We start from the raw sequence: 11,123 nt of genomic DNA on the forward strand, positions 1-11,123 counted from the left end.
TATGTTATGATTATCTTTCTTTCCCTACTAGTATAGTGACCCGTGCCAAGCACGGGAAATAAAAACTTTTTTGATCAAATGTATAGATTTTATATTATGTTATCTTAAAATTATAAATGTGATTATAATTTAAATTTGATATGGAAAAAAATATCATCTTAATGTTGTTAATTTTGTATATATTTTGAAATATATACAAAAACACAATAATATATACAAAATTTATTTTGTATATATTTTATAAGCATGAGGATCTGCTTATATAGAAATTGCATGTCCTGTAATGACCAATACGTAGACATGGCAACGGGGCGGACCGGGGGCGGGTTTGAGAATCCCCGTCCCCGCCCCCGCTTCCATGCACCCGTACCCGCCCCCGCCTCTGTCCCCAAACCATATCAGGGGTAAAAATTGAACACACAACCCCGCCCTCAACTCCCGGCTCCGCCCCCACCCCCACCCGCGAAAACTTTATTTTTTATAAAATATTTAAAAAATGCATATTTTTTCATTTTTTCATAGCAACAAAAACACAATAATTATATTAATAATTATTTATCTAATAAACTTTTTTCAAAAGAGCAAAATAATTATAATAAATACGTTTCTAAAGAGTAATATTATATTAAAATAGGTTGGTACTTATGGAAATAAGATTATAAAATTTAAGAAAGAAAGTTTTAAAAAACGGGTGCGGGGCGGGGGTGGGTGCGGGGCGAGAGTAAGCATACCCAGCACCCGCCCCCGTACTAAAACTCCAAATTTCCCCCACACCCGTACCCGCACCCGGTTAAATCGGCTTTTCCCTGTTAAATTCAGGGCGGGGGCGGCCGGGTCTTGCGGGGGCGGGGTTTGTTGCCATGTCTGCCAATACGCCTTACAAAGAAATTAAAAAAGAAAAACGACTTCTAAATAATACGTAACTTTAGTTTTTTAAATTATAGCAACAACAATTCTAAAACATAGCCAATGATCATACTTTTTGAAAAACTTCATAATACACAACATTTTTGGTTTCTTTGCAAACATTATTATCTTCATCCAAGATGAGCAGCTTCAAACCTTTTCTAGAAGTAACTCGAGAGACAATGACATAGAGTTGTCCATGCGTGAACACGGGCTTAGGAAGATAAACTCCCACTCGAGATAAAGATTGACCCTGACTTTTATTTATTGTCATCGCAAAACAAAGCGTCAATGAAAATTGCATGCGTCTGAATTTGAAGGGTAGTTCTGGATCACTCAGAATAAGATTCATCCTGGGAATGAATACCCTGGTACCTGCCCTTTCTCCTGTAATTACAGTAGCAACTACTGTGCTCTTCCCTAGATGTGTAACTGTCAGCCTCGTACCATTACATAGTCCATTGGCCTGATCAATGTTTCTCATCAGCAGAGCCGGACATCCCACCCTTAGTTTCAACCGGTGATTTGGAATTCCAGAGCTCTTAATACCATTAAGAAATTCTGTTGTGAAATACTCTCTTTGGACATCATAATTTTCACACGATCGACAAACAGAATCAGAGCTTAAATACTCTTTCTCTTCACTTGGAATCAGCGACATCATATATTCGTTAACATGCTCAACTGAATCAAGCGTTGGTGCGAGTATTCCCCTTTCTTGGAAAAATAGCTGGTCACCAATGTTATCATTCAAATCAGGATACACAAAGTTTATAATTGACATCAACGGATTTATTGTGTCCGATATGAGCAAATATTCAAGAATTTCTACCTTCATTTCACCATTCTCATCCGAAGCGTCATTGTCGTCTCCAGTTGAGAGTATCCACTTACCAAAATTAGGAATTTCTTCCTGCTCTGCATTCTCTGCAGGTACCAAAGATGCACCCAATCTCATATTAACAGTAAGCCTCTACAAATTACAATAAGCTCATATCTTTGATGAATTGATTGAGGCATCAACAATATCCTGCCTCGTTCCTTTTCGGACAACAGACAATATCTGCCTGAAATCACCACCTAAAACTACTGTCATTCCACCAAAAGGTCTAAACTCGTTTAGGGGATCATTCTTGGACATCACACATTGATCGGTCAACTGCCTCAAAGCACCATCGGTGCATCATTGGAGTCTCATCCCAAATTATCAACTTTGCAGCGCACACCAGGTCGGCCCTAGGACTACCCTTTTCCATCATAAGCGATGATGCCTCATTAATCTCAATAGCGACTGTCAGCGTCGAGTGCGCGGTTCTTCCACCTGGTAATAGAAAAGCCGTTATACCGCTGGATGCAACATTCAATACAATTAACCCCTTCGATCTAACAGCATCTGACAATGTTTTCCATATAAAGGTTTTTCCAGTACCACCGTAACCATATAAGAAAAAGAAACCACCGTCGTCAGAACCAACGGACTCGATGATCTTGTCATGCACACATCTTTGTTCATCAGTCAACATCAACGTGTGTCTTATCCAGTTCATCTTTGTTGTCATTTAGCTCATCAACGATAAGCTTGTTTGTGAAAGTTGGCATGTCTGCTGCATTTGACCTGGCCATAGATTTGAAGTCAATAAGAGACCATCCTTTTTCCTGAAGCAGCATTTCAATTTCAATCAAACACAGCTTCTTCAAGTCATCGTCACTGATACGCAGATCTTCATATTAAATGTAAAGTCCCGAAATTAATATTAACACCTTTGCATGCATATGTGTGCACGTTGAAGGGAAAGATAAAATATTAGCATTATATGAGAATTCTTAACATTTAAACATATCAGCTTAAAAAATGTAGAAAATGCTGAATGGTATCGTAGAGTTAGTAACTCTTGGTTTGTTCTTTACTATAATTGCCTCGTCCATGTCATTTGCACCCTGATGCTAAACTCGTCATCCCATAATTCCAAGCAGTATTTGACTTGTGTTGCTTCAAAAACAACAACAAAGGAGTACGTAAAGAGAAGTGCAGTGGAGACAACACTAACAAAGCATATCTCAGTGGAGACATGTTTTTACTTTGAAGTTTTATGTTATCTCTTAATGCATTTTAAGTGCAGCTTTTCCTTTTAAAGTTGCATAATGACACGCCATTTGTTCTAATTCTCATCAATGACAATTGCAACATGTTCTGGCCTTAAAAAAAATATCATTATGTCTTGAAACATGTCTATTTTCACTTCTGTCTTTGTCATAAAAACTAAAAATGATAGTAAGAGAATATATGCAATGCAACGGAAAAAATGATATTAAAGTTACGACTCAATTCTTAATCGAAAAAAGCTTCTTTCAGCTTAACTCAAACTAAAAAAATGAGCTTATTTGTGAAGGATTTCCCAAGCCATTATCTAATTAACGCGAAAATAAATAGATATAGAAACTGCTACAAAAAGATGTCATGAATGCTCACTAATCTAGATAACGTGAAAAATTAATCAATTAAAGAACAATTTTGTGGCGTTGATAGTAGGTCATGCATTAACCTTATATTGTTTGCATTATTTGTAGGTGTGTTAGTGTCAGTTCTGCGCTGCTATTACGTGATGTAGCCGCTGGCTGGGAGGTTTTTGTTTGTGCATAATTGCTGTTGCGTCCGCTTGGCTTTTCTGTTTTTTAGTTGCAGGTATTTCAGCCTGTTGTAGTGCAGCTTTGCTGCTGTGCATCTGCGATTTTTTAGAGGATCTTTGTGGGCATTAGGTTGTGAGATAGAGGTACTCTCGTGTAGGCAGCACCACGGTTTGTCGTGGTACTTTGCTGGGTTTGGTCTTTGATGAAGGCAACCTAGTGTACACCTCGACCTCATGATTATTGCACCCGACCCTTGTATATGAATTTACCATCCGCATATATCTCCCTTAGATCATACCCCTATTCAAGCCTTCAAAACACTCCCTACATTCACATTTAGGTTCCCTCGTAGAAAAATATTTTCTCCTAGTGGTATATTTAGAATTAAGCCTCCTAAATCATCCCAAAATTTACTTTTAAAGTTTTTTTTAACTCTGCCCAGGGTGCATAAGCACTAATGATATTAAAGATGTATTGTTCCACTATAACTTTTAGGAATATGATATGATCTTCTATCATTTTCACATCTATAATATCCTTCTTTCATTCCTCATCAACAATAATGTCTACCCTATTTGTCGGTCTAACTTATAACACTAAAGACGTATTGTTACACTATAAATTGTATAACTATGATATGATGTCCTATCCTCTTTACATATACAACATCCTTCTTTGATTCCGTATTCACTATGATGTCTACCTCATTTCTCGTTCTAACTTTATTAGTGTACCAATTCTAAAACCTTGAACTATCTAATTCTTTCGTCCTTTCATCCACCCACTTAATTTCATGATATTAAAGATGTATTGTTCCACTAAACTCTTTAGGAATATGATCTCCTATCCTTTTCACATCTATAATATCCTTCTTTCATTCCTCACCAACAATAATGTCTACCCTATTTGTCTGTCTAACTTGTAACACTAAAGACGTACTGTTACACTATAAATTGTATAGATATGATATGATGTCCTATCCTTTTTACATATACAATATCCTTCTTTGATTCTGTATTCATTATAATGTCTACCTCATTTCTCGATCTAACTTTGTTAGTGTACCAAATCTTAAACCTTGAACTATCTAATTTTTTCGCCCTTTAATCCAACCACTTATTTTCCTATATGCACGTACAATAGTCTTCCTTCTAGTCATAGCACCAACTATTTCAATATATTTTTCTATAAGAGTGTCTATATTCCATGTTCCAAAACTGATCATACTCTCTTGTACTAACTTCTTTATCCACGCATCATTTTTAGAGGTCCATATTACACCTCAAAATGAATGTGATACAAATAACATACATTTTGCCCAAACCATGGGTCGTTTATGCGTATGATGGTTTACCGAAAATTATCATTGATAGTTGAAAGACCAATTTTAAAAGGCTATATTGTGCTAGCAAAATATTTGCATTGATTTTGCTAGGCTGTATTTTTTATTCATTGTTTGAAAAATGGAATATGTTATTTAGTATATCAATAATATTAATGGGATTTATACCGTCTTCAATAATTTTTATTTTTAAACCAAAAGTGGGCAATTAGAGTATCACCTCACCAAAATATATTAAATAAAAAATATATACAATAGAAAAAGAGGAGAGACCAAACCAAAACTCTCAGAAATTTAAGAATCTAAAGTTTGATAAACCAAACTTGTTTCCAACAGAATACTCACTAATTTGGGCAGAGATGTTATTGCAGTTAGTATAATCATTAAGAGTCAGACCTAAATTTGCTAAAGCATATAAGCAAAAATTTAATTCTCTATAAATATAAGAAAATATAACTTTCATAAGCATATATGTTCCAAATTTGTTAAACACTCATACAAACTTCTATAAGTAGCTAGCATTTCTCTTTATATATGTTTATATTTGGGTTTCTTAATTAAGATTTCTTTTGTCAAAAAAAAAATTAAGATTTCTAAAACTTTTTTATATGTACATTCAAAAAAAAAACTTTTTTATATATGTTTAAAATTATATTTGTATAAAATTTGTTAAACACTCGTACGAACTTCTTATCGAAGTCAAATATCTCAAAATTCAATAATTTTTTATATACACTTAAAATTATGTTTGTATAAAATTTATTTAATAAAACACTGATAAAAATGTCTCAAGTAAGTCGAATATCTGTAAAGATTAAAACCAGTTTATATGTGATTAATGCATTAAAATCACGTGATTCTCCTTTATTTCTCCATTAAATATCTAAGGTATTTTATTAATGATATTAAATCGATTTAAACAAAATTAAATCATTTAAATAATGTGATTCTCATTACCTGTATAGGAGTAAAGTAGTCATTAAGGAGAATATCTTCATTAATATTAAAATGTGATTTAATGATTTAGAAATTTTTTAAAATGTGATTCTCATTAACAAAATATATATATATATATATATATATATATATATATATATAAACACAGTCCTCTCATTAAGGAGAATATCTTCATTAATATTAAAATGTGATTAATGATTTAGAAAAATTTTATTACATTAATATCATTTGTTTTTTTATGGTCCTTTTGAATGACCTTAACAAAATAACCAAATATTATTTTTTTGGGTACCAAGTAAAATGTATCTAGTTAAATTATATAACAAATTAATGGTTACTACCAAATCTAATTAAATTATTTTAAAAAGTTACACTTTTATCAAATCATTTTTTTTGACAAATCAAATCATATTTTTATTATTTGACATATATCAATTATTTCATCTCTTTGATATTTAAATAATTATTTCATTAATCGTATTTTAATTAGATATTACTTGTTTTATTTTAATATCTGAATTCAAATATATTAATTTAAATTATTTGATTATTCAAAAAAAAAAACATATTAGAATTTGAAATTGTAAAACTTCCTTTTGTATTTGTATTTCTAAAATACGAAACGTTTAGCAGAAAGAAAAAACATTTAATTATTTTTACAAATATAAAGCATACGTTTTCACAAAATAAATCAACAATAATTTGGAATTCGTATTTTTTGAATGAATAGGAAATGTTTGATTTGAAATTTGAAGCATATTAGAATTTGAAATTGTAAAACTTCCTTTTATACATAAACAATAAATACAAATTTGTGAGGATGAATGTGGTGAGAGTATTTTGTGAGGATGAATGTGGTGAGAGTATTTGAAAAAAGAATAGGATGAGAGTGCCACGTGTCATAAGAATAGGAGGAGAAAAAACATTTCCATAAAGGGCTATGGAATCGGCCGTAAATTTATATTATATAGATTTATTGTTGCAATAAACATTGAAAATAAACCAATTTTATCATTTTCAAATTTTCTTAGTTACTTACTACATGATATTTATCCATTTTCGGTCCACTTTGTGTGAAGGTTTGAAATAGAACTGATGAACAAAACTAGCAAGTGTACTAGTTTGTCATCAAGTAGTAATATTTCTTATGAAAGAGTTCGTATCCACAGGGATTACCTAGCTTCAACATAACTACCGCGATTTTGATTAAGTTACAGTAACAAAAAGGAGAGTTTTGGTGGCAAATGATTGGGTTCAATTTTCTTAAGAGAGAAATATAGAAAACGACTGGGTCATGTGAGATTTTCTTCCCTGAATTAATTGACTAACTACAAACCATGAATCATAATTACTTGTTCTCAATACTTTTGATCAATATAGTTGAGCCAATGTCTTGGTCTTTAACACTCTTCAAATGGTCACACTTTCTACTGACATAGGAAGCCCCAACCTAATTCAAGAGTTCAAGAACACCAAAGTAAGTAACAATTATTATTAATTTATGCCTAAATTTAATCAATAATTGAATGTTTAAACTAGGCCAAGCTACCAAAGTTAGGGCTAGTATGCATTGATCACATAGAAAGCATTAAGAACAAAATAACCAAATGAAATAGCAAAATAATCGACTGAATTTGCATAGAATTATTTAAAGTTACATGAAAAAATAATTACAGGGAATTAGCTACTCATTATTTCTAAACACATATAATTATATATGAATAAACGAACTTGAGAAAAACATCACCGTTTGATGATTCCTTGCTCCCGAATGGCTCCGGTCGCTCCAATCTTCCAGAAATCGCATTTCTGCCTTCTTGTGCTTGTCAAAAGATGTTTTTCTACTGACTTAAGGGTCAATATTTATAGGCGTTCATTTCCCTAAATTTTAGGGGAATTGGTTCCCGATGCGGGTCTATACCTCGTGAAGTGAGATAGGAAGAAGGCATATCCTTTTGACCTAATCGCTCTATCTCATGATGTGGTGTTCACATCCCATGATGCGAGATAGATAGTAGAGATCATAATGATTGCATTTCAAGTGAGATGTCCAAATGAAATTCACAGAATTCTCGCAAAACAGGGCTCATAGTCTGCGATGCGAGTTAAGCAGTAGCTGACTCATTGATTTCTTTGCTCCTACTCCATTTCTTCTCACCAAAACGTCTGTAATGCAAGCTACACATATTTTAACACACACTTTCCAACACTCTCTATTTGATTGGTTAAAATTCATATGGGTCCCACCTAGTCATATGGGTCCCATATAAATATGGTGGGACCCATATGAATTTTAACCCGTCAAAGATCGTGTGTTGAAAATTATGTGTTAAAATGTGTGTTGTTAGTATTACTAGTATAGTCATTTAGCATCATATGGGTGTATATGAGTGAACCAAGTCAACCATAAGTCATAAAATTCCCTCATCCTCATCTTCCCCTTATCTCTTTCTCACACACATTCAAAATCAAAGTGGAGGTAAACCCATTTCTACAAATTCTTGAAAAATCATTGCATGCAAACAGGCTTCCTCCCCTATTCATCTTTCGACCACTCAAGTTAATTTATCTCTTCTCAGTTGCACCTCAACTAGGAAAAAGGAGAAAAGAGGCTTTTCCTTTCATCTCTTATAATCTCTGGCATACAACCTTGTTTCCCATTAATTTATCAAGTAATCCCTCGTTACATTGGTGAGTTCTTTATCTAAGCTTTATATTTAATTTGGGTATGAGAATTTGGTAATTATTAGGAATGTTAATTCAAAAGTTATATGAAGTTTGTTAGCTTAATTAAAGGAGGTTAGTTGGGTTACTTGTAGAACAAGTAACGATTGAGTTAGTTGCAAAATTAACTATGTATAAATAAGATCATAAGCATGTACCAATTGTATTCATTACTTTTATCAATAAAAATTTGATTTCTCATCATTTAACTCTAAAAAATTCTCTCAATTCCTTTACAAATTATTTTTCCCAACTTCACCATCTTCAAAATCATCTCAAGTACAACTATATGATCTCAACCTTTTTTTTGTCATAACAACAACATAATTCCAAATGGAATAGAACAATTAAAAACTCTAAACAAGCTCTAAGCTGATCTTAAAATCTAAATCGAAGGTGACTAGTACCAAAGACCCACGAATGGTATCGATCCTCACTGCTACCGATCGTCAAATCTAAGTCAGCACTCTACCCTATTTTTGAAGTTCCTGTGATTTCCATGTAACTCAAACTATTCAGAGCTTGTGGAATAAGAATAGTCCACAACAAAACAAGGTCACCTTCTATAAACACCATACACATGATCCCCAAAACTCAATCAGTAAATAAGCTTGGAAACGCAATGCACAAGTATGCGGCGGTGTTTACCTTCTACACTCCTATTCCGTTGAGAGGTTACAACACACGAGGTCTGATGTATTATTCCACATTCTCATCAAAGTGAGAACCTTGGCAAGTGAACTCAGTCCCATTATCACGACGAATTATTTTCACAAGGTTTCCAAATTGTCTTTGCACCATAGCAACGAATTTACAAAGTTTGTGCCACTTCTATTTTATCATTCAGCAAATAAATCCAAAATCCTCTACAAATTAAAAATCATCCATAATTGTCAAAAAAATATTGTTCACCACGTAGAGCCGTAGTTTCATACTCACCTGACAATTCACAATGAATTAACTCAAAAATATTTTATGCTTTATTATTACTAAAAAAAAACTCTTCGTGACATTGTTTTTCTCGAAGCATACATCACATACCTTAATACATTCTATGTCTTTTGCTCTATAGTACTAGAAAAAGGCAACATTGTAACAACTTTATGAGAAGGATGTCTCAAATGCCAAAGACTTATGCTTCTTTTCTCGACAACCTTCAGTGCTCTTGACAATGGTATGCCGTAAAATTAACACAGCCACCACGTTTCTCATCCGCTCCAATCAGCATCCTCGAGATATGGTCATGTATAACACAAAATTTGTTAGTTAACACTTAACAGGACAATGCAATTTGATTCCTCAATTAATTGTGATGCATGAATCAAATTGCAATTCAACTATGGCACATATAACACATTAGTTAACTTCAAGTGACCATCAAGCATTATTGTCCCTTCATTTTATGCTATTGCCATTATTACATTTGGTAAGCCATCAAAAGCATGGCATGATCCCTTTCACGTCATTCATTGATTCAAAAATTTAAGTCATGTGATGAGAAGCTCCTGTGTCAATTATCCACGCCACTATCTTATGCTTACAACATAGTCTTCCTTGGCTTCCTTCCTTTTGAGAATTCAAATGACTGGCAACGTGTTCCATTGTTCGTTGCTGAGCCCATTGAGTCCTCCCTTGCCAGCATCAACTAGTTGTTCTCCCTTTGATGTGTTGCCGATATGCAATGAATTGGCTCTGATCTGTCCTCTTCCTCATGTAACCACTTGTTGTTGTCTGCCACGCGCACACTGCACCTCGCCCATTGGTTTCTCCTCGATTCCCCCACAACTGTGGGTATCCGATCAATTGGAAGCACGTATGACGTATCAGCATCATTATCTAGCTTGGAGCAATTAGAGCACAACACATTTTCTGCTTACTTTCGTTACGACCTTTTCCAACTCGAGCAGCACAATCGATATGTTCACTCTTCTATTCATTTGTCCTGGTTATGGCTCGAACATGTTCCTCTTGAATCACCATAGCATACGCTTTGTTCAAGGTCGACAATGGTTCAGTTCTTAAGATGTTTGTTCGGACTGTGTTGTATGTTGTGGCATCAAGACCGTAAAAAATTGATGGAGATTCTCTTCTTCTCTCTTCTTATCCAGCTCTGCACAAATATTGCATGTGCATCTTACAATTTTCATGCCACTATGGTTTCCAATCAGACAATTCTGATTTGAGTTGAATGTGTGGTCCATTCCCCACCTAGAATCTCTCTTATATAGTTGAGTCCAAGCTAGGTTCCATCGTATTCAAGATCCATGACCATGACAAAAGCATGGAATTCACAATCTAATCAAAACACATTTGAGATTGTTCTATATGCATATAATTTAATTGATTCTGTAACACATTTGTATTTATATTTTGATACTTCTTTTATGTTCTTTCGTAACTTCATAATGCATTTTTTCGTGAGCGTGATACTATTTTCGTGAGCAGGATAAACAAAAACACATTATTTTTAACTAATTAGTGCAAACATTTGTCTCCAGATATATTATGTTCCATTTTACCAGGAATTCAGATATAGATATAGATACTTATAAATTAAGGAAACTAA

Source organism: Medicago sativa, chromosome 4, assembly GCF_051527215.1.
Source record: "Medicago sativa cultivar Bolivia chromosome 4, Bolivia_mono, whole genome shotgun sequence".
In the NCBI taxonomy this organism is placed as follows: domain Eukaryota; kingdom Viridiplantae; phylum Streptophyta; class Magnoliopsida; order Fabales; family Fabaceae; genus Medicago; species Medicago sativa.